The 26647-nt window shown below is 43.6% G+C and overlaps 1 pseudogene; it reads right to left on the reverse strand.

Annotated features, from left to right (window-relative positions):
* Positions 1-886: 886 nt before the first annotated feature.
* Positions 887-26647, reverse strand: part of LOC101617040 — a 50428-nt pseudogene continuing 24667 nt past the window's right edge.

Genomic DNA, 26647 nt, shown 5'->3' on the forward strand with positions numbered 1-26647 from the left:
CTTTCTCTGCCTCAGGTAGCCCCCTCCTAGGAACAGACAGGTGTGTTTGAGCCATCTCAGACGTCCCTCCTTCCTTGCCCACATCCTGCTCTTTGGGCCTTAGCTCAGGCCAGTGACCATGCCTATAGCCTTAGGTGACAGAGAGTCCTGGAACCCTACCACCTGGACCTTGTCAGTGGCCTGGCCAGAAAGGCATACAGAGAGTGAATTTGAGCAGGCGTTGTCATCAAAGGCACCAATCTGATGCCACAGCTCCCAGGCCGCTTGGCATTATTTGTTGACAGGGAAATTTTATGGGGAGAGAGATTTAAGGAAGCCTGAGTGTGGCTGGACCCCCTGGCCCTACCCATAGCTGATGGCTACAGGACCACCCTGCTTTTAGTGGGCGCACAGCCACGTGGTATGACTGTGGGACACTACTCCTGAGTTTCAGGACAATCCCTGGGACTGGTTAGGCCTGACCCAAGATGCTTTGGTGTTGCTGAGTAGAAATAAATGTGATGTGAATCTGCTGCGAGCATTTTAAAAAGCAGAAGAGTAAGTCAATGTTTGCGCAGAGTGAGGAATACCAGGTTGCATCAGGCAGTTTGGCAGCTGGCTGAGACTCTTCAATGCTGCATGGCTCTAGAGGTCAGCCCATCCTCGTGCCTAGTGACCCTTGGCTTTGGAGGCATCGTCAGAATTCTTTTTTTTTTTTCTTCTTCTAATTTAAATTAGAGAATTTATTAGACAAACACAAAAGTTCTTGCAGAGATTTCAGCAACTGTAACAAGTCAACAGCTAGAGCCATGTCTTTGTGAAGAAGAAAGCATGCTGTAATCTCAAATTGCAATTCTGGCTTCTGGAGGCTCATGAGGATGGCCTTCTTTGTATCCTGCATAAGGGACTAGAATGTGTGTTCATTTCTGCTTGGCTTTTGATCTTTGTAGTCCTTTATGCTGGCCTCACGCTTATCAAGGACCTGCTGCCAGACATTCACGAGCTCGTTTAGGCCTTTCTGAATGACTGAATAGCTGACGGTGCACCTCATGTCTGCGTGTGCAAATTAATTTTGCTCTCTGAAGGATGGATCCTAGTGTAACCACAAAATGCCACTTCTGGGTTCTTCATGATCATGTACCGCAGAGAGTTCCCTAGCCGATGGTCCTCCTGGTACAATACAAATGTCAAGCAGTGTCTATCTGTTCCAGCTGCCTGGAGCATTTCCAGGGCTGTCTTCCTCTCACCTTCAGCCACTGAGGTCTTCCATCCTGATATTTTTTTTTCTCCTAGCCCTGGTTCTCTTCCATCATGGGCAGCAGCTCCCGGAATGCTCAGGTAGTGTTGGCCAGAAGGAAGCTCTGCCCCACAGCCTGGAAGAAGTGGGCAAAGCAGGAAGGAACTCATCAGAATTCTCAAAGCATTGGGAGGGCATGGTACTTTGAATTGATGCCCCCCCCCAGCTCAGAGTTTATTAAAGCTTTAGATCTTCAGCTGCCTGGCTGGAGGAGGTGTTACTATGGGCAGACCAAGGGTCTACCTCTAAGGTGTGTTTGGGGACAGATCTGGAATTCTGGCCTAAGATATGCAGAGTGCTGGAGCTCTGCCTGCGGATCCCAGAATGAGCTTGCTTACGGGGCTGCTGGTGGTGTTTCTCTCTATGTGGACTTGTGTAAGGGGGCCAGCTTCTTCTGCCATGATGGAATTTCCCCTGTATCTGTAAGCTTCAGTGAATCCCTTCCTCCCCAAAACTGTGCCTGCTTGGAAAGTTCATCCCAGCCTTGTGAACTGACTATGACAGAGGGTGAGAGCTGAGAGTCATTTAGTGGGGAGGAGGTGGTGACCTACCAATGAAGTGAGATCACCAAGATTCACCTGAGAATTTTCTGCTTGACATCCCAGTATTAAAACTTGGGGCTTGCATGTAACTTAGTTGGTAGAGTGCTCGTCTAGCATACACGAGACCCTGGGCTCAATTTTCAGCATTGTATAAACCAGGTGTAGTGGCAAAGGCCTATAATCTCAACACTTAGGAGATGGAGACAGGAGGATCAAGAGTTTAAGTTCATCTTTGGATATATACAGTTTGAGGCCAGCCTGGGTTACATGAGACCCTATCTCAATGCATTACTTACTTGTACATTTCTGTGACAAAATACCCTAGGAGAAGCAGCTTCAAGAATGAAATGGTTTATTTTATTTTTTTTTTTTTTTTGCCTAATGATTTTGAGGAGAAGGTTTTATCATGGGGAGGGAGGAGGCATGGCAGGAGCAGGAAGCTGGTGTTTTATCATCACATCAACTTGGAGGAAGTAGAGCATGAAGGCACAGCAAGTGGGGCTGGGATGTAACACCCCAAGGCCCACCCCCAGTGACCCACTTCCTCCAGCAAGGTTCCATCTCCTAAAGCTTCTACAACCTTCAAGAATGGTGACACCAACTGGGCGTTAAGTATTCAAACACACGAGTTTCAGGTGGGCATTTACCATTCAACAAAAAAAAGAAAAGAAAAGAAAAGAAAAGAAAAGAAAAGAAAAAAAGAAAAGAAAAGAAAAGAAAAGAAAAGAAAAGAAAAGAAAAGAAAAGAAAAGAAAAGAAAAGAAAAGAGAAGAAAAGAAAAGACCTAAAGCTAGTCCCGAGTGCTGGCTGCTCAGGCTGAAGCATGCAGGCCTGCTGGAAGCCAGAGGTTAATATGACTCATCTACCTGCCCTGCCTTCCAGGTTGAAGGAGAATTGACCCTGCTGCCCGAGGAAGAGGTTGAATGACTTGTTTTCCAGATGGCTCCTGGGAGTGCTGGATGTTTTCTGACCAAATGGGCTCTGAGGCTTCATCCTCTTCTCTCTTTGTGGGTGGTGAACTCCCATTTTTAACTAAGGAAATTTTGGGGCCTGCAAGGGGCTCCGGGCTCTAGTCTGGCTAGGCTAGATCATCAGCAAATGGCCAGGAGAATCTCTGTTCTCGCCCTGGGCTGTACCTTATCTCTCAGTCCTACAGGGAGAGGAGGGCAAGGGCAGGGAGTAGAAAAGAATGCCCACCCCTCGGCTTGGACTTGAGCTGGCTCCAAGTCCTGCCAGCCTGGTGGAGTACCCTGCAGGTGTTGGATGCCAAATCCCTTCAGCCCTAGCAAGGGCCTGGAAGCTTGGGAAATGGCGAGCCTAAGGAATGGGCTGTTTCTTCTCTCACTCCCAAGGCACCCTCCCACCCTCGCCCCTTCCAAAGGGCCTCGGCGCTGAGGTGTGTCTCAGCCTCCTATGCGCCCCTGGCCGTAGCTGATGGGAGCTGACAGGAGGCCTAAAAACACACAGCAGTCTGACGCCCCACTAATCTCCACGTCATCTGTGGGCGAACGTTTCCAGTAGAGGTGAAGGAGATGATAAAAGGAGCAGTGTTTCTGCACGCAGCGCTTCCAGCAAAGTGTGTTTGCATGGTGATTCACATCAGCACATTTTTAATATCCATAAACCCATGGCGGCAAGGAAGGGAGTAACGGCGAGCCAAGCCTCCTGGCTTTGCAAACGCTCTGGACTTAGGAGAGAGCCCTTGGTGAGCAGGCAGGCGGCTGTCTTGCTGGCTGGATTCCCCCCGTAATCTGTGTGTGTCAAATGTGATGTCCACACCACATGCCTCTGCAGGGCTTCCTGAAGCCTCTGATCCACAGTTTCAGAGTCCCCACATCTAGGTAAAGCCTTGCCCAAACAGTTACTCTTAAAGTCTGATGCCAGAAAACATGTTTTTGTAGAGAATTGCTTGCTGCTTATAGTTGAACTGTTTTTGAGGTTTTGTGACAGGGCTGCCAGTCAAAGGACCCTGGCGCTGGCAGGTCTCTAGTCCACCAGAAATCCCAGGATGTGTGCTGAGGGGCCTAAGAATTATTTAGCTGGTCAATCTGCCCATAATGTTCCCAGAAAGTTTCTACCAAGAATGGAAATCTTAATACTGATTTAAAGGAGACGGTTAGGAAAAGAAAAGGCAACAGAAATCTAGGTTGCCCACAGATCAGAAAGTGGTGTGTGATGAAAACAGCATTTTCCCAGGACTCTGGGAATGGAATTGTCGTCCCCCTACTCCTTGAGGTTATCAGAGAAGGCCTGGGAAGATGTAGGGGCTTTTGAAGGGTGCACCACTTTCCAGGGTCAAGGTGGAGATGTGAGGCTCAGCTGCTGAGGAAACTTGGCTAGTATGGGTAGGGAGTCTGGATCTGAGAGAAAGAATGGTGATAATAAGAGAGGATTCCCAGCCCAAGGCCCTTCATGGAGACATGCAGAACGCATCCAAGAGTTAGCTCCAAACAAGCTCCAGCTGTTGGTCTGGTTTGGTGTAGTCTGGACACCTGCCTGTTTTCTGTATCACCCAGGTAGGAGCCAACTGGGCTAGGTACTGTGTTTATTTATTGTGTTTGGAAGGAGGAGCTCTTTCAATAAAGAGTTTATGGAGACCACAAGTGGGGGTAAGTTGGGAATTACTAAATACTGTGCTTATGCCAAACAGCAATATCTTCCTCATGAAGGACTGGTGATGGCTTGTGATAGTTTGATTCCCCATAAACTTAGGTGTTCTGGATACTAGGTTCCTAGCTGTTGGAGAGTTGGGAATTAACACCTCCTGGAGGCAGTGTATTTTTGGAGGCTGGCTTATGGGTATTATAGCCAGTTTCCCCTTGCCAGTGTTTGGCACACTCTCCTGTTGCTGATGTCCACCTTATGTTGGTGAGGAGGTGACGTCCAGCCTCTTTCATGTCGTCATTTTCCCTGCCATCATGGAGCTTCCCCTCGAATCTGTAAACCAAAATAAACCTTTTTCCCCACAAGCTGCTCTTGGTCAGCTGATTCCTGCTAGCAATGTGAACCTGATTGAACATGGCCTTTAGCTAGAAAGGTCTAGAAAACAAAATGCTCAGCTCTTATGAGAATAGGAAGATTTGTCTTTCAAGTTCTGCTGACCCTGTTTGGTCTATCCTGTGACAATCTGGGCCTAGATTATAGGCTTTTAAGGTATCAGGATGCATACTAGTTTTTGTGGACAATTCTCAAGTCTGCCCATAAGGTTATTTGGAGTTCTATCACTTATGGAATCATCCCAAGGGAGAAGGTGTAGGTTTTTGGAATTGGCCTGGGAGGTCTGCTCTATGTGACGGGTCCTCCTGGGCCTCCAGAAATTCCAGGAACACTCCCCGTGCCATCTTACTCTCATCTCTACCTCCCATACACGAGGCCCATCTCCTCTTTAGTACTCTGGGTTTGGAAGATGTGATAGAATAAGCGGGTGGGACTTACAAAATCAAACCGAATGCTGAGGTGGTACCTGAAGGTCCCAGGACTCTGCTGTGAGGAATAAGAGAGAAATCTCTTTTCTTCATACAGTTCAGTATCTCAGGGGAGGGAGGCTGGTGATGGGAGGAGAATTTGCCCTAGAAGACCTAGCAGCTTCTTTCCTCCATGGGCAGAGGCTGTAAAAATGGGTGTGTATCCCAATAACTGAGGAGGATCAACATAAGCCAAAAGGATGCAGCCCAAGATTATATAGTGAATTCCGGGTCACCTTGGGCTAGAGTGAGACTCTACCTGAAAAAAGAAAGAAGGGAAAAAAAACCAAGGTGGAAGAGTGATTGAAGAAGACACTTGACATTGACCTCGGGCTTTCATGTGCACCCACACAGACATATGACAGACATGCATAGACTACACACATACACATACAAAAAAAAAAAAAACAGGGCTGGAGAGATGGATTAGCAGTTAAGTGCTTGCTTGTGAAGCCTAAGGACCTGGGTTCAAGGCTCAATTCCCCAGGACTCACGTTAGCCAGATGCGCAAGGGGGTGCATGCGCCTGGGGTTCATTAGCAGTGGCTGGAGGCCCTGGTGCGTCCATTCTCTCTCTCTCTATCTGTCTCTTCCTCTCTGCGCCTGTTGCTCTCAAATAAAAAAATTAAAATAAAAAAAAAAGGAAAATGGCTATGATGATAGGAGTCCACAGGCAAAGGAGCCTCTGCCACAGCCCTTAGGTAGAGGAAGGTCCAGACAGGCACTTGTGGGCAGTAGGAGAGCCAGACATAGATAAGCCAAAGGGTGCATGTGGAAGAAAGCTGATGCAGGCAAAGAAGTAAATAAGGAGAGAGAGCCTCAACTCCAGTGACTGGGGGTAGATCTCATCAACTGGAGGTTCATAGCTCTGAGCTTGAGGCCAGTAGATAAATTCCAGAGCTGCCTATTTGTTATCCATTGCTATAGAATCCAAGAATTCCGAAGTTCAAGGGATGTACATGATACACACAGCAACACCCCTCTGTCAACAGGCCTTGTAAGTATGAAGGCAGGTCCTTTGTCTATGCTGATATCAGGGCTGTGGGTGCTTTCCACAGTTCTAGCACACTTGGGGGAAGTGCCCAGCTAAAATAGCCACCCCAAGGGCTATGATGTGGGAATCTCAGGAGCCTACGGAGTGCAGTGCTAACTAAGGCCAGTAGAAATCCTGCTAGACAATGAAAGAAGATGGCTGCTGTGAAGACAGCTCTAAGGACACTAGACACTTGTCCAGTACAGACCCAGCGACACCATAAAGTAAAAAGGAGTCCAGAGGTTCACCTGACCCCACCTATAATTAGAGTTTCCAGTTATTTGACTATTCCCTTAGTGATTTCGGTATGTTTATATGTATGTATATATTTGTGTATTTGTATGTATGTGGCTGTGTGTGTGTGTGTGTGTGTGTGTGTGTGTGTGTGTGTGTGTGTGTGTATTGGAGGTCATTGGTGTTTTTATCACTCTCAGCCTTAATCTTTGAGACAGAGTCTTTTGCTGGATCTAGAACTCACTGATTTTGGCTAGACGAGCTAGCCAGTGAGCTCTAGGGATTCACCTTTTTCTATCTCCCTATCAGTGGGATTACAGGCATGCCACTATGCCTGTAATTATATGTGGAACTAGGGATTCAAACTCAAGTCTTTCATGCTTGTGTGGTAAACATCCTACTCTCTGAGCCATGTCCAGTTTCTAACTTCTTAGGTTTCAGAAAATGGCTGCAACTATTTCTATAAATGGGTTTATTTTTTGAGGCAAGCCCAACCGACTGTCTTTTTGTATGTGAAAGTGAGAGGCTATATGTGTGTGTGTGTGTGTGTGTGTGTGTGTGTGTGTGTGTGTGTGTGTGTGAAAGAGAGAGAGAGAGAGAATCGGTGCGCCAGGGCCTCCAGCCACTCTAATCAAACTCCAGATGTGTGCACCCCCTTGTGCGCATGTGCAGCCTTGTGCACTTGCATCACTGTGCATCTGGCTTAGTCCTTAGGCTTTGCAGGAAAGCGCCTTAACTGCTAAACCATCTCTCCAGCTCAACAAATTTTTTTATGTCACTAATCTGTATATAATATGCTATTTTTTTATTACCATCTGAATACTCTAATTCATCAACGTTACCTTCTGGCCCTGACATTCTCTTACACTTGTTCTAGCTTATTGGTGAGGTTTTCCACTGAATTTTTAAATTTTAATTACTGAACTATTAATTCAATAACTCCTCTTTGATTAAAATATCTTTATCGCTTTGTTGAACTTCTGGTTCATGGTCTTTGTCGTCTTAAATGAGTTGTTCAAGAGTCTTCTGCACATTCTTGTAATTCAATAACCATTTAAAAATTCTTTTGAGTTCCTTATTCAGCATTTCATCCATTTCTATATCGCTGGAGTCTATTCCATCAATCATCCATGCTCTTCCCTGAGATAAGAGTCACTCTTTCAACCTGGAGCTGCCACTGTTTTTCTTGTCAGCAAACCCCAGCATTAACTGCTGAGCCATCTCTCCAGCCCTGATTCAACCATTTTTTGAGATGGATATCTCTTTCACTTTTATGAACGCCTTTTAAGGAACAGCCTTCTCTCAGTGTGTTTTGGGATATTGGGATGTTGGTAAGTGTTAAAGGTATTTCTATTTAGATTTTGTAGTATTTTTTTCCTGTCATGTGTTTGAGAAGGGATTGGTGCATATTGATACAGCACATGCTGTATTGGAGCCCGGGGTTCTGCTTTCAACATAGGTCTCACAAGAGTTGGAATAAGTCTCATAGAGCAAGTAGATGTGTTGAAGACAGTGGACTATATGAGGTACGCCTTTTAAAAGCACTGCTCCTGTCAATAGTATTTGACAGGAAGAGTTATGGAAGTAACCTGTGTTTGGTCTTCCCCATAGGTGTGGCTTCTCTCCTCTGATGCTGTTACTGTGGTGGCACTGAGGGGTCTTTAGCCCCACCCTCCCCTGTGCCTACTGAGGAGCCTTGTTTTGGGCTTGGACTTTTCTTTTGTTGTTTTTCGAGGTAGGGTCTCTCTCTAGCCCAGGCTGACCTGGAATTCACTATGGAGTCTCAGGGTGGCCTCGAACTCACACAATCCTCCTACCTCTGCTTCCCGAGTGCTGGGATTAAAGGAGTGCACCACCACACCCGGCAGGCTTTTCTTTTTTAATTACTAATGACATTTGTGTGTGTGTGTGTGTGTGTGTGTGTGTGAGTGTGTGTGTGTGTTTTGCTATGAGAGAGAGAGAATTGGCATGCCAGGGTGCACAGCCATTGCAATTGAATTACAGATGTGTGCACCATTTGTGCACATGTATGAGCTTACACACTTGTGTCACCTTGTGCTTACATGGGATCTGGTGTGTTGAACATGACTCCTTAGGCTCCATAGGCAAGTGTCTTAACCATTAAGCCATCTCTCCAGCTCTGACTTAGGGATTTTACTTCCTCTGTTCTTTTGGTTAGGCTATTTTCTGAAGTTTGATCAGGGGTCCATTGTGTGTAGATCGAAATGTGGTGACTCTTAGCTGGCCTGGGAGTGTGGTTTAATGAAAGAACATCTTTACAAGTCCCTCAAAATGTTTCACTTGACCCCAGCACCACAAAGATAGCAGTAGACCAAGTACAGAAATAAAAGCAAATGCTGCATACCATATATGATACCCACAACTCTAGCAACAGCAACAATAGAAAGGCTGGGGACAGAAATAACATAAACCAGAACATTTTAAAAGATGATGCAGAAAGAGAGGAAAGATAATTAAGAAAATAGGAAATGGAAAGAGAAAAGAAGACTAGGATATTCAAAAATGAAAAGAGATAGGTCAAGTTAAAGGCAGAAAGTGGAAACATTACAAAACAGAAAAAAGAGACACTAAAAATTTTATTGTTAGAAGGAGAAAAGAGTAACAAAAACACAAGAGAAAAATAAAAAGTGAAAAAACAATCGGGCTGGAGAGATGGCTTAGTGGTTAAGCACTTGCCTGTGAAGCCTAAGGACCCTGGTTTGAGTCTCGATTCCCCAGGACCCACGTTAGGCAGATGCACAAAGGGGTGCACGCGTCTGGAGTTTGTTTGAGTGGCTGGAAGCCCTGGTGCGCCCATTCTCTCTCTCTCTCTGTGACTCTCAAATAAATAAATAAAAATGAACAAAAAAAAATTTAAAAAAATCAAGAAAAGAGAGAGAGAGAACCAATGAACCACCAAATACATAAAGGAGAAAATAAGATCAATAAAAATATCGCCACACTGGTCATGTAGGCAAGAGAGGGAATTCACTACTTTTGTTAATCTACACTTCTTTCCATGTCTTGGGTTATGTGTCCCTTAGAGGGCAAAAGCATGGAGGTAGTACTCACTTGTTTGTAACTAAGCCTCATAATCCCTGGCCAGTGCCTTTGGTAGGTGGAATCTTGTGGGAGGAGGTTTGTCCCTGAGGTTTACTAGTCTTCCCTTGCTGGGTGTTCAGTAGCTCATTCACTTTCTTGCTCTTTCCTGCAGGGCCAAGACAAAGCTTCCCTCAAAACTGTAAGCCACATTGACCATTTCCTTCCTTCAGATCTTTTTTTTTTTTTTTTTTTTGGTCATGAATTTCCTAAGTTTAATATTGTAGACTAATACTAAATAAACAAAACATCACTTACAATGCTTATAGCAGCCAATAGTAAATTAATTTTTCCAATCAATATATCACTTTTTAAATTTTAGACTTTTAAAAAACATCAGTTTTTGTTAGATATGGACATGCATAGTATGTAAACAACACATGTTGGTACCATTGTTTCCCTAATTGCTGCCCCTTTTCCAAAGAGGCACTCCTTGTTGGGGATGTAGGTCAACTCCATGGGGATTGTGGGTCATGCATTAGGTGGGCAGCAGTCAGTTATGGGGGAGAGGCAATGTCTCTGTGCATAATGTCCCAACTTGTGGCTCTGCCAATCTTTCTGAACCCTCTTCTACAAAATTCCCTGAGCCATGTTGGGTACATTTTAAGTCTACTTCAGTGATGGGCTTTTAGGAATCTCTGGATCTCTGGTTTGGTAGGTATTGAGTGTCGTCAGTGTCTATCTCCTCTACCCTTATGCTGATATCAGGTTTATTGAGAAAGCAGCTCTCTTGCTCAATTCCTCTGTGGTTGCAGCTGGGGCCAGATTGAAGTGCACTGGGGCATTTATCACCTCAGGTCCTGCTCCCTTCTGAAAAATAGAAGCAGAATCTCCAATGGAGAATGAAGTCAGAACTGGTTAAATGAAGTAAACATTATTAATTTAGAGAGAATTTAAAGGGTATAGACCCTCTTATAGCCCAAGATTAGTGGGAGCTTGACAGTGGAAAGCAAAATCATTATCTGGATATAATTCTCACTTATTTTCCAGTTTCAGAGGTGGTTTCCTTTCCAATGAGTGGATCTGTTAGCCAGTCCAAGAGCAGTTGGTTACCCACCATGGCTGTGTGCCACTATTGCACTTGTGTGAGCATCACATCAGGTTGTTTGATTCTGAGCCACTTAGACTTTGAGTTGCTCAGATACATGTTGGCCACCTTCCCACAGTAGATCATGTAGCACCTTCTAGCACTAGATGGGCTGACTATTTGGGGACTGGCTTTCTTCTGGATTCCAACCAGGAATCTCCATGGTCCATGCAGACAAGGTGTCTTCAGCAGTACGTCTTACTATAATCTCTGGTGGCTAATCAAGTACTCTGACAGAAGTCTGTTTGGTTTGGTTTGGTAGACCTTGAAGTTCTCTCTGATCAGCAGCTCATTGTGGATATTAACCAAATCCAGGTACAGGGAATTATAGGTAAGCACCAAGGGCAAAGAAAAAAGAAAACAAAACAAAACAACAACAACAAAAAAAAAACAGAAAAAAAAGGAGAAACAGGAGAAATTTAAGGTTAGGCTTCATTTCTCACTCTCTCCATGGCCCTTTGATTCAGGTGCTCCCCCTAAGGTCCTGTTGAGGGCTCAACCTTTTAGTCTAAAATCCAGGATGTAGGATTCTATGGCACCGGTTCAATTCGAGTTCAGTTTTGTGTCCCACCCACTCTTCCCCCTCCCCTCAGCCTAGACCCATTCATTTCTCCATACACAGAAATCAAGTCAAAATGGACTAAAGACTTCAATATAAGACCTGAAGCTCTTCAACTACTAGAAGAAAAACAAATAGGAGGCGTGCTCCTTGATATAAGACTGGAAAGAGACTTCCTGAACAAAACCCCAGTAGCCCAGGAAATTAAGCAATCACTCAACCAATGGGATTTTGTGAAGCTAAAAGGTATCCCATCCCTGGCACTGAAATTTTTCTAGCAACAACCAACAGCTCCTGAGTGTTCCATTGTCCTAAAAAGTATGTTTCCATATGGTTTATTTATATTCTCTTAGATTTTGATTAGCTCTCCTTCCACCTTTCCTTTACTTAATCTTTTTCCCTGACCTCACTTAGGCCTTTCCACCTCCATTAATCTGTTGTTTTTCTTACATATATATAATACCATCCTATTAAGTAGCCCAGCTTCAGCTCTTTTGATATGTGTTTTGTCCCAGCAATGAGAAGGTAACTGCAACAATGAAGACTTTCCTTTGTGTGTTGCTCACCAGCTGGTCATTGGGAGTGGTTTGAGCCAGGTGCTGCTGAAATAGCTTTGTTTCAGTGCACACTAAAACAAGAAAGCACAGAACTGTGCTTTGGCTGAAGCTAACTCCAGACAGATAACTTGAGGTACCCCCAGTGCTGATCAGAAACCAATTGCTGCTGTTTGTCTTGGTCCCAAGAACCCCTGTGAAGCTCACAGAGAGGGGCAATGCATTTCTGGATGGAGGCAGCACAGACAGCCTTGAACTTTTCACTTCCCACGACGGTGATTTCATAGGGCTTAGTCCTGGTACACACATACAAGCGTGTATTAGGTCTCCACCAGTCTTGAAGACAAAGTGCGCTCTACCCCATTCCATGTTGTTAACCTGAATCCCACTGCATACGTTTTTCAGTGAGTTTGCTTCAGTTTTGCTGTAGCCTCTGTGAGCCAGAGGTAGACATTGTCAGGGACAGCTTAGCGATAGTGCTGTGTATTCCAGTGGAAAGTAGAGACTTCTATTTCCTAAAGCAGCGTGTGTGTGTGTGTGTGTGTGTGTGTGTGTGTGTGTGTGAGAGATCTTTTCAAGATGGCCCCACACTTTTTGTTATTTTTATATTGATAACTTTAATTTATAAACATAGAGTAATTTTATCATGTTCCCATTGCTTTATCCTTTTTTTAAATCCCTCTCCCCCCACCATTCCATGGGGACCCTCCTGTTTGGAAGTAGTCTTTCCTCTGTTTTGCCATTTCATTCCTATTGTCCCCCTCTTCCCCCATACTGGTCTTGTGGGATATGTCATTGACCACTGTGAAGTCATGGATGCACCAGTCAGTTCATGCTGGGAGGATAAATCCCCAAAGTATGCTCTGTATCCTATGGCTCTTACATTCTTTCCACACCCTCTTCTACAATGTCCTGAGCCTTGCAGGACATAGTAGGAATCTTCTTTTGTGTTGACCACCATCTCCATAGATACAGTCGGTTCTCAGGCTCACAGTGAGAGCAGCATTCATTCTTTCCAAAACTACCTCTGCAGTGTTTCCTGAACCCCGGCAGGTGTGATAGAGATGACTTCTCCAGTGCTAAGCCCTAGGTTTTCTCTTCTTGTTACTTTTATGAGTCTTGAGTCTCTCCAGTATTTGCCACCATCTGTTAAAAAAAAAAAAAAAAAAAAAAAGCTCTCTAACCCAAAGGTGAGAATAGCATTAATCAAAGAGTATAAACACATGCATTTTTTATGGGCACAATGTCTCCATTTAGCCAAATAACAGTGGAAACCTCCCTCTAGAGTCTTCAAGTCATAGACTTCGGACTGGACTCTCAGTACCCGGTATGAATTCCCTCCCACTGAATGGGCCTCTTGTCCAATCAGAGAGCAGTTGATAACCCCCATAACTTATGTGCCACTATTGCACTATTTTGTAGCTTGCAGGATCCACTGCTTGTTCAGTCTACAGATGTCTTTCCTCCCACAAGAAGCTCAGTTAGCACTTTCCAGAATTAAGGTAGCTATCTGGTTGTGAGGGCTTCCAGCTCAGATCCAGCTTGACTTCTCAGTGTTCTGTGACTGCAGCCCATGATGTCTTTAGCAATAGGGTCTTTCCATTTTGTTTTAGTAGGTAAGTAAGTACTTTGGCAATGAATATTATTGTTTTGGGTGCCTCATTGTCCTCCCTGACCAACAGCTCACTGTTGGGGTTGACCAATTTCCAGCGCTAAGCCATACACTTTTTTGTTTTTGTTTATTTTATTTATTTATTTATTTGAGAACAATAGACAGAGAGAGGCAGAGAGAGAGAGAGAGTGAGTGAGAGAGAGAGAGAGAGAGAGAGAGAGAGAGAGAGAGAGAGAGGGAGAGAATGGGCACGCCAGGGCCTCCAGCCACTGCAAACGAACTCCAGATGCATGCGCCCCCTTGTGCATCTGGCTAACGTGGGTCTTGGGGAATCAAGCCTCAAACCAGGGTTCACAGGCTTCACAGGCAAGCGCTTAACCATCTCTCCAGCCCAGCCATACACTTTTTTATTATTAATTATAAACTTTGTCTTATGGACAAGTCATATGTTGGTTCCACTCCCCTCTTCCTCATCCCTATTCCATGAAGAGCCCTCTTCAGTGGGGTTATTCACCATGGGGTTATGACTTATAAGAGCAGAAGCCAGGCATTTGGGTGGGGGACAATGCCTCTGGATACTTTTTCACACCCTGTGGCTCTTTCTTAGAATCTTTCCATACCCTATTCCACAATATTCCTTGAGCCTTGGTGGGTGTGTTGTAAGTCTACTTTAGTGTTAAGCTCTCAGCAAGTTCTGGATTTCTGCTTTAATACATTTTGGGTATCCTCATTGTCTGTCATCATCCCCCTGTGCAGGTGGTCAGGCTCCCCATGAGAACAGCACTCCGCTTAACTCACACTTTCCTCTGTGGTTTCACCTGGACCCTGGCTGATGTGCAAGAGGTGGCTTATCTCATTTTGGGGATTCAGCTATCTTTTCTTGTTATGTTGATGAATTTTGGTTCCCCCTAGTTTTCACTGCCTTCTGTAAAAGAGAAAACAGATTCTTCAGCGGATAGTGAGAGCAGCATGGGTTGAAGGTGGTAGGCATAGTTAATTAAGAGAAGGAGTAGTTTTAGGTGCATTCATAGCCTTGTATGATCAGGAGGTGAAGGCTAATGGAGGTGTCCAAATGGTTCCAAGAGCCTTTGAAGTCAGGCAACATGTTGCAAGGTCAGTTCCCTGTCTTAAGCCCTTGAGTGGGTTGTGTGTGATGCTAAAGAATGAAATCCAAGCTGAAACAGGGTCCTTTAAATGTTGGAGCTGCTGGGTACTTGGAATATACCATGAGGAATGCTATAGGCATCAAATGAAGCCAGGCCAAGAGAAGGGTCATATATACTACAAGTAGCAGAACTGGAGAGGAGGGGCTCTCCTTGCCTATTGGTACCCCATGAGGCCACCATAAGGTCCTCTAGATATTGGACATGACTTTCAGGGTTTGATGTTTTCCCTGCTGGGTTTCAGTCTTGCTTTGCTATGGTCTGTCTTTACTGTGCACCTTCCCTCCCATTTGGAATGGTAGTGCTTACCCTGAGAAAAATGTATAGTCTATAGCATTTGGGTGGAATGCTCAGTAGATATCTGTTAGGTCCATTTATTCCATGACATCAACTAATTCAGATGTCTCTCTGTTTATTTTTTGCTAGGATGACCAGTCAATTGATGAGAGTGGGGTATTGAAGTCTTCTACTACAATTGTGTTTGATGTTATCTGTGACCTTAAGCCTAATAGTGTTTGTTTGATGAAACTGGGAGCCCCTATGTTAGGTCCATATATACTTAGGATTGTAATGTCCTTCTGCTAGAGTGTTCCTTTAATCAGTATAAATTGACCTTCTTTATCTTTCCTCACTAATGTTGGTTTGAAGTCTATCCTGACAGATATTAGGATAGCAACCCCTGCTTGTTTCCTAGGTCCATTTGCTTGAAATACCATTTTCCATCTTTTCACCCTAAGGTGGTGTCTATCTTTTAATGAGAGATGAGTTTCCTGGAGGCAACAAATGGCAGGATCCTGTCTTTTAATCCAGTCTGCAAGCCTGTGTCTTGTGGATGGTGCATTGAGGCCATTGATATTGAGTTATTATTAAAAGGTATACATTTATTCTCACCATTCTTATTTTGTAGTGTTTCATGTTTTCCCTTTACTTATTTGTTTTAACTGTTATTTGAGTGTGATTTATTTTTTCCTATTTCCTCCTGTGTGTGTCTTGCTTTCTTTTCAGCATTAAAAATTCCTTCAATTATTTTCTGTAGAGCTGCTTTAGTTGTCATAAATTCCTTTATCCTGTTTTCTTTTGTGTGTGTGTGTGTGTGTGTGTGTGTGTGTGTGTGTGTGTGTAATGTCCTTATTTCTCCATCAATTTGGATAAGTAGCTTTGTAGGATAAAGTAATCTTAGTTGACAGTTGTTATCTTTCAGAACTTGGAATATATCATTTCAAGCCTATTTGGCTTTTAAAGTTTGTGTTGAGTAATCACTGTACAGTTATTCTTTTTTTTAATTTATTTATTTATTTGAGAGCGACAGACACAGAGGGAAAGACAGATAGAGGGAGAGAGAGAGAATGGGCACGCCAGGGCTTCCAGCCTCTGCAAACGAACTCCAGACGCGTGCGCCCCCTTGTGCATCTGGCTAACGTGGGACCTGGGGAACCAAGCCTTGAACCGGGGTCCTTAGGCTTCACAGGCAAGCACTTAACCGCTAAGCCATCTCTCCAGCCCACTCTACAGTTATTCTAATGAGCTTGCCTTTGTAGGTGACTTTCTTTTTCTCTCTAACTACTTTCAATATATTTTCTTTGGTTTGTATGTTTAGTAGTTTAATTATAACATGGCAAGGAGAGGTTATTTCCAAGTTTGTCTGTTTGATGTTCTAAAAGCTTCTTGTATCTGCATTGGCATTTCTTTCCCAATTTGGGGAAATTTTTCTTCTATGATTTTGTTGAAAAAATCTACTAAGCCTCTGGACTGAAATTCTACTCCTTCTGTTATACCCTGAATTCTTATGTTTGATCTTTTCATAATGTCCCAGATATCTTGAAATTCCCATTCATATCTTGCTATTAGCTTGTCTTTCTCTTTTTTGGACTGTATTAGACCTGCCACCTGGTCTTCTAGTTTAGATATTCTGTTCTCTCTTACATCCATTCTACTGGTGAGACTTTCCAGAGTTTTTTATTTCATTGACTGTATTCTTCAGAGGTAGGGTTTTAGCCTGGTTTTTCTTCAGTATTTCTATTTCTTTACTCATGTCTTGTAATGACCTCTTTATTTCATTAAGCTTCCTGTGTTCCTTTCACTTTCAGAAGTTTGTTTTCTTCTTTAATTCCTTTGTTTTCTTCTTTGATTCTCTTCAATTCTTCTATGATTTCTTTGAGCACTGATACCATCATTTTCTTGAAATCTTTGTCAGGCATTTCATCTAAAACAGGCTCATTGTTGATCATTTCTGAAGGATTTATAGTTTTTGGTGGAACCATATTGTCTTGATTCTTTGAGTTTCTTGTATTATATTGTAGCAACTTTTGCATCCTGAATTGATTTGATGCTTGGGTTTTCTACTTAATCTGCAGTGTTCCCAGATATGGCAATCCATCTCTATATACCTTCAGGATATGAGTTCAAGATGTCAGGTGTAGCTCTTGTCCCCCAACCAAGCCACAGAATTAATCCTAAGTGTTGAGTTTGCTTGCTAAGCAAGTATTCTAGAGGACTGAGTGGAATAATTTACTGGCAAATTCTAAACTTCAACTGAGTAACATACACAATCAATAAAAACCAGCACAAAATATGCAATTGTGGGGATTACAACAAACAGATAGTCATATAAAGCCAAAATCCCTAAGGGTATGTGTTGTTTTTATACCCTTAATCTTGTCAGCTGGGACATAGAGATTTCTGTTCTGAATTGGGTTCCAGGTCAACCTGGATCTAGATCAGGCTCTGCCCTCAATAATGACAGAAGCAAAAATCAAAGGCCCTATATATATAAAAGCATCAAAGGTAATAATATTTAATCCCCAAATACAAGTTATTTGAAAATGGTAAAGCCAAACCAAGAATATGTATCCCATAACCTGCCCTGGGAAGGAAAGAGAAATTAGCTCTTGCAGTGCAGGTTTGTATACCTGTTTTTTTTTTGTTGTTTTTTTTTGTCAGTCAGCCTTGCTGCCTTTTGGGGTGGATTCCAATCTCACCAATGCTGAGTGTCCGCCTCGATCCCTTGGTGGTGTTGTGCTGTGTAGCTGGAGTTCTGGTCAGCTGTGCTGGCTGCTCTGCCACTGGGGGCTGAATGCCGGAGGTTCGAGGTTCTGATGGTGGGGGATGGGAGAGCTCACACTTCTGGGGTTGCTTGCGCTTTCAGTAGCTCTTTAGTTGATCTCAGCTGTCTTTCCTTCAGGTTTCTTAACTTTGCAAGAAGGCTGATGGAGTTGAAAAATCGGTTGCTTAGTCTCTGCTGCTGCTGCAGCCTGGTGTGCCTGGCAGGGTGGTGTGCCGGGCAGGGCGGTGTGCCTGGCAGACGTGGAGCATGGATCTCATGTCTCAAGGGCCACAGGGGGCTCTGGCCACTTTCCTCCTTTCTGGTGGATCTTGGTCTCTCCAGTGTCTCCGCTGTGTCTAAGAATAACCTATACTCCTTCACTTTTCAGAAGAAGAGTGTATTTTGCTGGGGTTTTGCCTAAACCCCTCCCTAGGCTGGTTTGGTGTGGCTCCTATGCCACCATCTTAGCTGGGAGTCCTAGACTTTCATTTTCTGGATGATAGTGCTTACCCTTTACACTGCATGTGCGAGGAATAGATGACTTATTTATGGGTTTCATGTGCTTGACTTGAGTCTTGGAAGACTTTGGACATTAGACTCTTGAACAGTGTTGCAACTGTAAAACACCAAGAACTTCTCAAACTGGATTCAGTGCATTTTACATTATCAGATGACCATAAACCCATGGAGGTTTGGGGTAGAGTGTTATGTTTTGAATGGCAAATGTTCTATAGTCTCATGCCTTTATTTTCTGTTTTTTTTTTTTTTTTTTGAGGTAGCTCAGGCTGTCCTGGAATTCACTATGTAGTCTCAGACTGGCCTAGAACAAACAGCAATCCTCCTTCCTCAGTCTCCTGAGTGCTGGGATTAAAGGTGTGTGCCAACATGCCTGGCCAGCCTCATGTTTTAACCCTGGGTCTTCAGCGCCTCAGCTGATATATTAGAAAATTGTTGAATTTGAGGACACGGGACCTTGCTGGAGGAAATGAGTTGTTGCAGTGTGGACCTTGAAGATGATAGCATGACCCCATCACCAACCCCACATCTCTGTGCTTCATGCCCAATTGAAATGTGACTGAGTAACAGCTTCCTGCTCCCACCACCACTGACAGAAGTTGGTCCTAACACCATGCCTCCCTTGTCACTATAGACTGAATTCTCTGAAACCATGATTGAAAATAAATCATTTCTCTCTTAAGTTATCTTTGGCATGTATTCCATGCTGTAATGAAAATGAAAAAAAAAAAAACGGGCTGGAGAGATGGCTTAGTGGTTAAGCGCTTGCCTGTGAAGCCTAAGGACCCTGGTTCGAGGCTTGGTTCCCCAGGTCCCACGTTAGCCAGATGCACAAGGGGGCGCACGCGTCTGGAGTTCGTTTGCAGAGGCTGGAAGCCCTGACGCACCCATTCTCTCTCTCTCCCTCTATCTGTCTTTCTCTCTGTGTCTGTCGCTCTCAAATAAATAAATAAATAAATAAATAAACAAACAAACAAACAAACAAAAAAAGGAAAATGAAAAAAAACCACTAATATAGACTCCCACTATTATCACATCAATATTTTATCTGTAAGAGAGGAGGGTTACATGGTATGACAGTTCGAATGTGATAGTTTGAATGTATGACCCCATAGATTCAATCATGTTTTATTAAACTTCCTGCCTATGTGCCTAGCATGCAGATCTCTGCTACAGGGGGTGTGTCTCTGGAGGTGGATCTGAGTCCAGCCCTACTAACTATATTCAGAACAGTTTAAGCTCTGTCAGCTCATGTTTCCTGGTGTTGGCCTTTCTCTTTCTCTCTGCTAGGATGCTGGAGCAAGCCAGCTTCTTCTGACACTGGCAGTGTTACCCTGGTGAAACAGACAGCCTTGTGCTTCTGGGATGAACCTTCAGACCAGACAGAGTTTACAGGAGGAAGAAGGGATTTGTTTGAAGCTTATTGATCCAGGTGAAGTTCCATAATGTCAAAAGTTGATCGCCTTTCATAGGACCGAGCAAAGAGATAAGCCACTGCCAAAAAGCAAGCAAGCACACTTCAGGAACTCCAGGCTGAACTATGGCACTTTGCATATCTCAGGCTGGAATTCCTCAAATACACCTTAGGGCTAGACCCTAGAGCCCATCCACAGTGATACCTCCTCCAGCCATAAGGCTGGAGATCAAAATTACAAGCTTTAAATAAACTTCTGAATCAATTTGGGCAATGTCCATTCAGACCACCACATTCCTTCCCTGGCCCTCAACTGATTCATAACCATCTCACATTGTAAATTGTATTCATTCCAATTTCAAAGTTTCCCATAGTCTTTTCCATCTTAATATAGTTCTAAAGTCCCAAGTCTCATCTGAGATTTAAGATTGTCTCTTAGCTGTGAGTCTTGTAGAATCAAAACAAGTTCAGATTAGCTCCCAAACATACCCTTGAACTGGACCCCCAGATCTGCCTCCTGTGATACCTGCTCTAGCCAAGTGCCAGAGACCAAAGTTACAAACTTTAGTAAACCACCTGAGTCCATGGGAGACATTCATTCAAAGTACTACATTCCACGCCTCTCCCCAGTAGACTCATGACAATCTCACATTGCAAAGTGTATTTAGTGTAACTTCAAAAGTTCCATATTTTTAACCAACTTTAAGACTTTCAAAGTCTGAAGTCTTATCTGAGATTCAAGACTATTTCTTAACTGTAAGTCTTGCAAAATCAAAACAAGTTAATACTTCCAACATATGATGACACAGAATAAAAATTTCCATTGCTCTAAGGTATATTAAGGGGAGACAAGACCAATGCAAAAATCAATGAACATGAGGTAAACATTAAACATCTGATATCAAGTCCATAACCAGTGATAACATCTCTGGATTTCCAATTTCTATCCTTCCATCTGGGCTGATTAGCCAGGGAAAACTTCCATCCCAAGCCAACAGTGCTTCATAGTAGCCTTTGCTCAGTCCTGGTATATCTAAAACATCTTTGGGTCTCCACTGCAAACCACAGTCCATCTTACAATGTCTTCATCAGCCTATCAAGAACATCCTGCCCTACTTCATATACTGCATCTCAGCAATAGCTCCTGGAACTGTGTGAACTTAACGGTCCACTTCCATGCATTTTTCATGCCTCCAAAACCTGTGCAATGACACAGCCATATGTTAATGCAGGGAGGAAATAAATCTTAACCATGAACAACAGATTACCTTCTTCAAGTCATCTGTCAAATGAGTTTGCATTTATACCATTCTGTCTTCCCTGGGTAGACAACACTTCAGGCATCTTTCTATTATTTCAATGTAAAGCAGTTAATGGTAGTAATATACCTGACAATAGCAGCTTCAGCAACTGGAAATCTGTCACTGTGCCAGTAATTTAAATTTTTCCAACTTTAAATCTTTTTTTTTTTTTTTTTTTTTTTTTTTTGGTTTTTCAAGGTAGGGTCTCACTCTGGTCCAGGCTGACCTGGAATTAACTCTGTAGTCTCAGGGTAGCCTTGAACTCACTGCGATCCTCCTACCTCTGCCTCCCTGGGATTAAAGGTGTACGCCACCACGCCCAGCTCCAACTTTAAATCTTTTATCTTTCAGTTCTATATCTTCTGCTAAGCACACCAGTCCATTACTTCCAAATTCAACCTTGATCACACTCTCTGGGTGTGGGCAGCAGAACATAGCCCACCCTTATTCCAGTAGCTCAGTTACAACAAAGTTCTCTGTAGTATCTCCTTCCCCTTTGAAAGTTCATAAGCAAAGCTTCCAAATACAATCCTCTCTGTATTTAGCATTTTCAAACTCTCACCAGAATAGCCTATAAAATTTGGCTTACTGCACTGTGAAGTTTTCTTCAGTCACAAGTACCAAGTTCATACATATTCCTCCTCCAGCACACAAGTTCCAAAAGACCAACATCCACATGGTCAGATTCATATTAGTAAGACCCCACTCTTCTGGTACCAAATTTCTGGAGTAGAAAATTTCTCATTATTGGAATTAACAGCCAAACCAAGTACAATTTCATGGAGAAATGGATTTATTTCAGGCTACAGATCCAGGAAGTTCCATCAATGGTGGAAGAAGCTGGTTCCTATTCATGAATCCAAGCAGGAAAAGAAACCACCACCAGCTAGCAACACCAAAAAGCATCAAGTACAAACTGGCAGCAAGCAGCAAGGACCCTGCCAGAGCTAGAACCTCACTGCATACCTTTGGGCTGGAATTCAGATCTGCCCCCAAACACACCTTTGACCTGGGCCCCAGGATCTGCTTCCTCCAGCCAGGTGTATGGAGACCTACTTACAAGCTTTAATGGAACACCTAAGGGTATGGAGCACATAAATTCAAACTACCACAATTGAGGCCCTTCTTTTTGCATCATAACATTACAGAAGCCCTCACATGGCATGACAGAGAAAGTTTGTTGCTTGGACCTCTCTTCCTCTTCTTATACTAATTTCATCAAGGGGTCCCAACTTATCGCCTCATCTAATCCTCACTTTCTATTCAAGACCTCACCTAACAATGCTATTCATATATTGTAATCAAGCACAATGGCCTCACCTTTTGATGAGCACAAAATCAAAACAGGCACAGTCAAGGAATAAAAGAGGAGAGATATATTTATTGCCTGCAGCAGGTAAGGAACACATGAGAGTTATTTCCAGTGCAATGTGATCTTTCAACCACCACCACTACAACAACAAAAAAAACATGGGGATTTTGTTCAGGGAACATATATGTATCCATATAGGAAAGCACTTTGGGGTGCGCATATTCCTGAGCATGCTCAGTTAAGGAATATGTTCATGAGCATGTTCAGTTTAGGTCATAGTTCAAGAAGGAAAGATGGTGGGTAGATTTTTGGGCATGCATAGCTAAGTGTCATGGAGCACATATTTGAAAGGGTAAAATAACCAGGAACACTTCTGAGCATGCACAGCTTTCTACATGAAATTTTAGCTGGAAAAACAAAGGAAAGAGGTCTAGAGAGATTGCTTAGTGGTTAAGGTGCTTGTCTGCAAAGCCTATTAAGACCCAGGTTTGATTCTCCAGTACCCACATAAACCATATGCGCAAGGTGGTGCACGCATCTGGAGTTTGTTTGCAGTGGCTAGAGGCCCTGATGTGTCCTTTCTCTTCCTCTCTCCCTCTCTCTCTCTCTCTCTCTCTCTCTCTCTCTCATAAATAAATAAAATAATATAAAAAAAGGAAAGACTGTTTGGAAGGCACATTAAAATTAGTAATTTGCCCCTAAAGGTACTTGCCTCACTGGGGATTAAACTTTCAGTGCATGAAATTTGGGGAATACTTTCAAGCCATATCATATGGAATACTTAGAGCAATCAAAAACATAAAGATTAAAGCCATATAAAGTACCATAGTGTTTTCCTAGAAGGTAAGGGGAAGGGAATTGGGAATTATTCATCAATGAACATAAAGTTTCGGTTAAGCAAGCTGAATAAATTCTAAAAATCTACTGTAGAACACACACACATATCCAACTATAATGTATTATGCATTTTAAAATTTTTGTTGAAATGAATCTTATGTTAAAGTTCAAACTATCATAAAATAAAGTCTAGAATAATGTTTGTAAAAAAATTGTTGTAAGGGAACTCCAGGAGAAAATAGCCTGCATTCCTTTGTCCAAGGCCTCTAGGAGATCTCGAACTGATGACATCTGATTTTGAATGTCCAGTTTATGAGGGAAGGAGAGGATTCCCTGTCACTGGCCCAGCCATTCTCCCACCTACTGAGGGAAAATAAGATCCAGAAGCCCCAGACACTCCAGGGAGGTCTATTCTGACAGCTTCCTTCTCCAACAATGAGCTGACACTGGATAGTCTGCAATCACCAGCCCGTTACTCTTCCTGTAGGGGCTCAATTGGCTTGTCAGAGCCTGGCGATGAGATAGGGTCTCTGGATATGCAGGTTCTGGTTGGACAACCTCAGAGACCCTAAATGCATTCCAGCTCCCCAGGTTCTGAACTGGATTGCTTTGCCTGCCTGTGTTCAGAGGGCTGTTAAGAGAGAGAGAAAAAAGTTGCCAACCAACGTAATTGGTTTCAATTTCCTTTGCTTAAAGATATCATGGATTGCATTATGCTGGTGGTCTTCCCCGGGCCACTGCTGTGGCCCCAGGCTTATTGGGAGAGAAGAGGTGACCACTGGAAAGCATTTTCCTTACACTGTAATTGAATCCTGTCTTCCTAAAGTTAATTTAAGTCTTTATATCATGCTGTTGGCTGCCAGAGACACAGTCCCTGCCCTCTAGGAGCACATAGCTGATGAAAATGGACACACCTATATCACAGCAACTGTAAGGGTATGGGATGGTGTAGTAGCTTGAATGTATGCCCCCCATTGACTCAGGTATTAAAATGAAACTTGTGGGCTGGAGAGATGGCTTAGCACTTGCCTATAAAGCCAAAGGACCTCAGTTCAGTTCCCCAGGACCCACAAGGTGGCGCATATGTCTGGAGTTCATTTGCAGTGTCTGGAGGTCTAGGTGTGCCTATTCTCTCTCTGTGTTTGTCTGCCTCTCTCTCTCTCTCAAATAAATAAATAAATAAATAATAAAATATTTAAGAATTTATTGAAAAATTAAACTTGTAACTTGTATCTCCAGCTACCTGGCTGGAGGAGGTGTCACTGGTGTTCAGCACTAAGTTTTCTTTGGGGGAAGATCTAAATTCCAGCCTAAAGGTGTAAGAGAGCAGTTTGAGGTCTGGGGGTCCCACTTACTGAAGGTTTGTGCTTGCTGCTTTTGATGTTGTTGGCTTCTAGTGGTTTCTCTCTCTGCTTGGCTTTATGAATGGGAGTCAGCTTCTTCTGCCATTAAAAGAACTTACCGTGGATCTCTAAGCTTGAAGTAAACCCCTCTCCTCCCATGAACTCTGTCTGGGTTGGATATTCATCCCAGCATTATGAAGCTGTCTACTACAAATCTACCTGATTAGTGGGAAAGAGCTCTAGGTTTTGCCTCATGGGGCAAACACTGCAGGCATTTCCCTCTTCAGGGAGTTCAGGGCAGAGGTAAAGATGTGGGCTGTGTGGTCACTGTGGCCCCCTGCGAGATCCAGGCTCTTGTCCCCATAACTCTTCCCAAAGATAGGAACTTTCAAAAACATGCTTGACAAGTTTGGTCAAACAGGAAATGGCAAGCTGATACGGTAGGTAAGAGGCAAGGGCTCCTTGCCGGGGGCTTCTTCATCCTCCTTCTCTTCCTTGCTGCATGCCAAGCCTGGTCTGGTTCCGAATCCCCAGGCTCCCTGCTATGCAGACACTGTCCCAAGCGCCCAGGACTAGGCCATGGGCTATCTCACTGATACCACCCCTTTGTATGTGGATGACACACCTCCCCAGGGTCAGCTGTTAGGTTTCTTCCCTTAGCTTCCTTTCTTTTTAGTAAAAGTATCTTCTGGCTCACAACTTATTATAGGTCTGTTTCTTTTCTGATGTGCCTTTAAATCGCTCAGTCCAGTCCAGTGTGTGTGTGTAGAGTGTTCACTTTTGAGGGGTTGGTACCCTGTGTAGGGCCTGGGAGGGAGAAAGGGGGGAGGGAGAGAGAACGTGGCAGATTTGCTGTCTCCTCCTTTATATGGTAGAGAGACATTCACCCTCTCAGCCATTTCTCTGTCAAGGGGCATGTAGACTGCTAGCGGCAAGGCAGCCTCTGCAGCGGCTGAAGTGACTATGACAACCCACCTCCCACGGTTCCCATGGAAACTTCACCTTCTTGTGCTGTGTCACCAGTGGAATTCTGTCCTCAGTTACATCTCTTTCACCAGCCTCACAAACCTTCCAGGTCAGAGACTATCTATCTGCCTTGCTCAATTGGAGTAAGACTTCTAAAATTCTATTTTCTTCCTTTATTTAGACAGTTCATACTTTTATTCCTAATGTTTTAACATGTGACTTTATATATTTATTTATTTACTTGTTTGACAGAGAAAGAGAGAGAGAGAGAGAGAGAATGGGTGCACCAGGGCCTCCAGCCACTGTAAATGTACTCCAGATGCATGCACCCCCTTGCACATCTGGTTAATGTGGGTCCTGGGGAATCGAACCTGGGTCCTTTGGCTGTGTAGGCAAACGCCTTAACTGCTGAGCCATCCCTCCAACCCTAATATGTGCTTTTAAAGATAATTATTTATTAGAGAGAGAGAGAGAAAAATATGGGCATATCAGGGCTTCATCCCCTGCAAACAAATTCCAGACACATGTGCCACTTTGTGCTGTGCGTAAGTACTAGGGAAAATTGAACCCAGTCTGTGATGCTTTACAAGTAAGCACCTTTAACCACTTAGCCATATCTCTATCCCTTAGCATGTGTTTTTCATGCATGAAGGTGTGTTCTCTCCCCTCCAAAGTCTTTCTTGTTTTTTTTTTAAATTAATTATTTATTTATTTGAGAGCGACAGACACAGAGAGAAAGACAGATAGAGGGAGAGAGAGAGAATGGGCGCGCCAGGGCTTCCAGCCTCTGCAAACGAACTCCAGATGCATGCGCCCCCTTGTGCATCTGGCTAATGTGGGACCTGGGGAACCGAGCCTCGAACTGGGGTCCTTAGGCTTCACAGGCAAGCGCTTAACTGCTAAGCCATCTCTCCAGCCCTCTTTCTTGTTTTCATTGGCCATTAATTTAATCCCAAATTAATTTTTATTTCAATATGAGCCGTTATGGTCATCATTATCTGCCCATTTCTTTGTTCTCAATTCCCTCTTCTAAGTTAGGTATAGTGATGATACTTATGAGCCCATAACTCGGGAGGCTGAGTCAGGAGAATTGCAAGTTCAAGGCCAATCTAGGCTACATGAAAAGACCTGTCGCAAATTGCATATATTTTCAATTTCCTCTTGTATCAAAGGTCTTCTTTCTGGAATCACTTGCCTTCTTTGGTCCTTTAGTAAAAGCATATGTTGTAAATGGAATGCTTTGTCTGAAATGCCTCTTGGTCTCATATTCCCGGGTGAGGTGAACTGGGTTTA

This window comes from Jaculus jaculus, chromosome 17 (genome assembly GCF_020740685.1).
Source record: "Jaculus jaculus isolate mJacJac1 chromosome 17, mJacJac1.mat.Y.cur, whole genome shotgun sequence".
NCBI classification, from domain to species: domain Eukaryota; kingdom Metazoa; phylum Chordata; class Mammalia; order Rodentia; family Dipodidae; genus Jaculus; species Jaculus jaculus.